This window comes from Tachypleus tridentatus, chromosome 4, assembly GCF_004210375.1.
Source record: "Tachypleus tridentatus isolate NWPU-2018 chromosome 4, ASM421037v1, whole genome shotgun sequence".
Taxonomy (NCBI): domain Eukaryota; kingdom Metazoa; phylum Arthropoda; class Merostomata; order Xiphosura; family Limulidae; genus Tachypleus; species Tachypleus tridentatus.
Window position 1 is genome coordinate 644,661 of NC_134828.1, and position 6,538 is coordinate 651,198.

Consider the following 6,538-nt stretch of genomic DNA (forward strand, 5'->3'; position numbering starts at 1 on the left):
TTTTGATTTACATCAATAATATAAATGAAAGAATGGTCAATAAGTTACTTATATTTGAAGGTGATATTAAAGTATTGGGTGTTGCTAGCTGTGAAGAGGATGCTGTTGATTTACAAAAGGATTTAGATCATTTATTGAGTTGGGTAAATGAATGGCAAATGAGTTTTAATTAAAATAAATACAAGATAATGTATGTGGGTTATCATAATTTGAATTATAACTTGGATGAGAAAAATTAATGGTGTCATGGAATAAAACAATCTTGGTGTAATAGTCTATCAGTTTCTTAAGCCATCCAAGCAGTGTGCTGTTGCTAATAGTAGGACAAATGGCATATTAGGTTGTATTTATAAATGGTTCAGAGAAAGGTTACTACAATGGTGTCTGTAATGGAGGGGTTGTCATACAAGAAGAGGTTGAAATCTCTCAAATTGTTTAATGTTGAAAAAGGAAGAGTCAGGGTTGAGGTGTTTAGAATTGTAAAGAGAATTGATTGTGCTGAGGTCTCAACATTTTTCATAATTAACAGTGGGAATAGTAGGAATAGGGGACATAGGTGTAAATTTTAGCAGAATAGGAGTCATTTTCAGCTAAGACAGTTTATTTTTAACAAGGCGATTGGCCTTTCAAGTGGGTTGCCTTAGTGTTGTGGAAGCAGTAAATTGAAGTCAGTTTAAAAGAATGCTTTGTAAGTATTTGAATGATAAAGGCTGACTTTTAGATTTTTATTTATTTATTTAATAATAGGTTTAGTTCAGTTTATAAGAAGGAACAACTGAGATGGAATAATAGGTCCCATGTTTTTCCAAAACTTTATGTATGATATTACAATGTTGTCGATGTATGATATTTATGCACATACAGTCATGTCAAAAGTTAGGACACCCTATGAAAGCCTGTGTATTTTTAAAACATTTTTGGATATATAGATATTTAATCTCAATTTTAACAATACTGAGAGATTATAGGAATATACCTAAATAATTAAAACTGAAGAAAAGACTTTTCAAGATCTTCTGTAAATGTAATTCTACAAAAATGCATATTCTAACTGAGGAAAAGTTAGACACACCACCACTAATAGCTAGTGTTATCCCCTTTGGCTGAAATAACTGCAGTGAGACACTTCTTGTAGCCATCTACCAGTCTCTGACATCGGTCTGAAGAAAGTGTGATCCACTCCTCAATGCAGAATTCTGTCAGCTGTGAGATGTTTGAGGGGTTTCTTGCATGTACAGCCTGTTTCAAGTCACCCCACAGCATCTCAATGGGATTAAGATCTGGGTTTTGACTCGGCCATTCCAGGACTCTCCATTTCTTAGTTTTCAGCCAGTCCTTGGTGGATTTACTGGTATCTTTTGGGTCATTGTCATGTTACAGTGTCCAGTTCTGCTTCACTTTAATTTTCGTACAGATAGTCTCACATGATCCTCAAGCACCTCTCTGATACACAGTAGAATTCATGGGGATTCTATGATTGTGAGCTGTCCAGGTCATGCTGCAGCAAAGCAGCCCCAAACCATGACACTTCCACCTCCATGCTTCACAGTTGGTATGAGGTTCTTTTCCTGGAATGCTGTATTTCTGGTTTATGCCAAACATGTCCTCTGTTCTGGTGTACAAATAATTCAGTTTTGGACTCATCTGTCCAAAGAACATTATTCCAGAAGACCTGGTCTTTGTCTACATTCTCTCTGGAAAACTTCAGTCTGGCCTTGATGTTTCTCTTAGAGAGCAAAGGTTTCCTCCTTGCACACCTCCCATGCAAGTTAAACTTGTGTAGTCTCTTTCTGATTGTAAAGACATGCACTTTCACATCAACAGTAACCAGAGCCTGCTGTAGGTCCTGTAATGACATGTTAGGGTGTTTGGAGACCTCTTTTAGCATCTTGCGGTCTGCTCTCGGTGAACTTGCTTGGACGACCAGACTTGGGCACGTTGGCAGTTGTTTTGAAAGCCCTCCACTTGTTGACTATTTTCTGGACAGTAGAATGGCTTATTTCAAAATCTTTTGGGATCTTTTTAAATCCCTTACTAGACTCATAAGCTGCTACAATTTTCTTTCTGAAGGCCCTCAGACAGCCCTTTTGCTTTCACCATGGTGCTCACTCTCACTTCAACAGTCAGGAGCACACCAAACTAAATGTCTGAGGTTTAAATAGGGCAAGCCTCATTCAAAATGCTGAGTAACGATCTTCTAATCATGTGCACCTGGTGTGATACATCTGTGTGTGAGTTGAGCCATTTTAAGTGGGAATAAATGTGGGGGTGTCCTTTTTCCTCAGTTAGAATATGCACTTTTGTAGAATTACCTTTACAAAAGATCTTGAAAAGTCTTTTCTTCAGTTTTAATTGTTTAGTTATATTCCTATAATCTCTCAGTATTGTTAAAATTGAGATTAAATATCTATATATCCAAAATGTTACAAGAATACACAGGCTTTCATAGGGTGCCCTAACTTTTCACATGACTGTACGTCTTTTACGAAGCCTACTGGTTATGTATATACAGTATTGTTGGTTTCTACTATTTATCTTCAAAATCTGTTGCAATGACTACAAATAAGATACACATAGTGTTGTTTGTTTGTACTAGCTATGTCCATAGAGTAAAGTTTGTGTCTGTTATACATGTACATACATATATTTGGTGTCTACTAGTTACATACATGCAGTATTGTTTATGAATACTGCATTGGCGTAGCTAGGGGCAAGGGTACATCTGTCTCCGGACCAGCATCGGGGTGGGGGCGCCAAATTGATGTTAATAATTAGGAATTATGGCTTACATTTTGTCACGAGTGGGCGCGAAAACTGACTTTGTCCCTGGCGCTGAAAACCCCAGCTACGCCTCTGGAATACTGTTGATTTACATACGTTCTGGCGAGGCCTACTAGTTAGGTACATGCAATATTGTTCGTATCTACCGCTTATGTACCTAGAGTATTGTTGGTGTCTACGATTTATGTACACTTAGTATTCTTAGTGTTTACTAGTTACTTACGTATATCATTGTTAACAGCTACCATTTATGTACATACAATATTGTGGGTGTCTATGATTTATGTACATATACTACTGCTAGTGTCTACTAGTTATGTATATACAGTATTATTTGTCCACTGTTTATGAACACACATCGTTGTTGATACCTGCTTTTTATGTAGAGATTATGTTCCTGGTATATATTTACCATGTTCATACAGTGATGGTTGTGTCTACTAACCGTGTACATATGGTAATGGTGGTTTCTACTACTTATGTAGTTGTCCAATAATTATGTAGGTATGATGTTGGTGGTGTCTACTAATTGCGTAAGTATTGTTTTGGTTGTGTCTACTAATTGTACGCATAGTGTTGGTGTTGTCTACTGATTGTGTAAGTACGGTTTTTGTGGTATCTAATAATTGAATACGTATGGTATTACTTATATTGAATAACTGTGTACGTACGGTGTTGATGGTGTCTACTGTTGCGGTAGTGGATTTGTTGTAGCCCTGCGTTATTCAGATTTTGAAAATCCTTTTCTTCCTTTGGATCCATTATGTTTTGATTGTTTTCATTGTAAACCAACAGATGACTCTGCAGTCTGTGAGAAGCGAGACTGGGTTGAAGCTTGACCTGTTTTCAAATAAAAAAAAGTTTTAAAATTAATATTTTCGCTGTTCTTTTCTTTTATAACAGAATAACAAATTCAGTGTCTTTGGTATATATAGAGAACAAAATCACTAAGAATACTGTTTGGAAATAATGAAAAGTCAAATATCTTTTCCTCATTTTCCAGTTTGTTAAGTATGTGCAACATTTTGATTTATTCAACTTTTCCACATTCTTTTTACCAGTCATAGAAGCAAGTATTCTCGAATTTCAAGCTTGTTGAAGGCGAAGTACGTTATATTAAAATACGTTTAAATGTGCGAAAAAATATTGCGCACAAACCACTGCAAATAAATAGTCGCGGTGAAACACCATGTATCAGAACTACATTCTGACATTGTTTGTCATTTCGCATTGTAATGCCAATGAGGAATAACCACTTTTGAAATAGGCATGTAACAGCCCTTACGTCGCAAAGTATTCATACTCTCGAATCCTAGCAATGTTTCCAGGTCGATTATTTAGAATTTCCAAAACAGAAATATCTCTCGTAATAAACAGTATCTAAGAATGTCTAAGGATTGAAATATTGATATATATGCTGGGAAATCGTCCTCCTGCTACATTAGATGAATTATGCAAAGCATCCTGGAAGTAATTTATTACTTTAACACGACAGCCTTACGAAGGTGTATTTTGCAAAGGGAACCACGTTGCAGGACTACTATCAAGATGCATGGTCATCAGTTAGAGTACGTCCGGACGTGGCATGGATTGTAATGATGTAAGCCTTTCAAATAGTTTTTATATATCTTACTCAACCTATTTATTGGAACACAATACCTGACTTGGCCTTGATTCTAGCCACATATAACTTCGTTAACGTACACCTGTTGGAACATCATTTTGTAGGTACCCGAATTTTGTAGCACCTTCATATCAATTGAAGAATGTCATTTGTGGGTCTTCTAAAACATCTGTATAGGACACAAAAACTGATTAAAAAATAAATGATAAGTGATTATAATTTGGGTATTCAAGAGATTTCGGTTTAGATATCAAGTTTACCCAAGTGATGAATAACTGGCATTCACCGTGATCCTCATTCCTAGAACATGAAGACCAAATGTCATTCACCATGATCCTCATGCATGGAAAATGAAGACCAAATGTCATTCACCATGATCCTCATGCATGGAAAATGAAGATCAAATATCATTCACCATGATCCTCATGCCTGGAAGATGAAGATCAAATGTCATTCATTATGATCCTCATGCCTGGAAGATGAAGATCAAATATCATTCACCATGATCCTCATGCTTGGAAGATGAAGACCAAATGTCATTCAACATGATCCTCGTGCCTGGAAGATGAAGATCAAATGTCATTCACCATGATCCTCATGCCTGGAAGATGAAGACCAAATGTCATTCACCATCTTCTCCATAAACATGGGAATACTTACCGTTTGTCATAAAATGAGAAGCTAAGCCCATGAATTTAGTGAAGTTTTAGATTTTTCGCCATCCTCTCCATGAACTTAGAATATTTACTGTTAGCCATAAGTTAAGTATCTAAACCCGTCAGTTTAGTGAAGTCGAAGAGTGCTTGCACCAACCTTTCCACGAATGACGGAATACTTACGTGATGGTGATTAGATCCATGAGCCTCGTGAACTCGTTTTTGCACCACGAATGGATGTTTGTGGAACATAACTCTGTCGCGTTTCTCGTGCTTGCGGCTTCTGTAATGGTGTTCATCTCTCTGGAAAAGATAAAAATATCTTTCAGTGTACTTTGTACATTCAAGCCTTAGTGATAACTCAGTGAAATACTTAGTATTAAGATCTTAGTGATAACGCAGTGAAATACTTAATATTAAGATTTTAGTGATAACACAGTGAAATACTTAGTATTGAGATCTTAGTGATAACTCAGTGAAATACTTAGTATTGAGATCTTAGTGATAACACAGTGAAATACTTAGTATTGAGATCTTAGTGATAACGCAGTGATATACTTAGTATTAAGATCTTAGTGATAACTCAGTGATATACTTAGTATTGAGATCTTAGTGATAACTCAGTGATATACTTAGTATTAAGATCTTAGTGATAACTCTGTGAAACACTTAGTATTAAGATCTTAGTGATAACGCAGTGAAATACTTAGTATTAAGATCTTAGTGATAACTCAGTGAAATACTTAGTATTAAGATCTTAGTGAGAACACTGTGAAATACTTAGTATTAAGATCTTAGTGATAACACAGTGAAATACTTAGTCTTGAGATCTTAGTGATAACGCAGTGAAATACTTAGTCTCGAGATCTTAGTGATAACGCAGTGAAATACTTAGTATTGAGATCTTAGTCATAACGCAGTGAAATACTTAATATTGAGATCTTAGTAATAACGCAGTGAAATACTTAGTATTGAGATCTTAGTGATAACTCAGTGAAATACTTAGTATTGAGATCTTAGTGATCACGCAGTGAAATACTTAGTATTGAGATCTTAGTGATAACGCAGTGAAATACTTAGTATTGAGATCTTAGTCATAACGCAGTGAAATACTTAATATTGAGATCTTAGTAATAACGCAGTGAAATACTTAGTATTGAGATCTTAGTGATAACTCAGTGAAATACTTAGTATTGAGATCTTAGTGATCACGCAGTGAAATACTTAGTATTAAGATTTTAGTGATAACAGTGAAATACTTAGTATTAAGATTTTAGTGATAACAGTGAAATACATAGTATTAAGATCTTAGTGATAACACAGTGAAATACTTAGTATTGAGATCTTAGTGATAACGCAGTGAAATACTTAGTATTGAGATCTTAGTGATAACGCAGGGAAATACTTAGTATTGAGATCTTAGTCATAACGCAGTGAAATACTTAATATTGAGATCTTAGTAATAACGCAGTGAAAT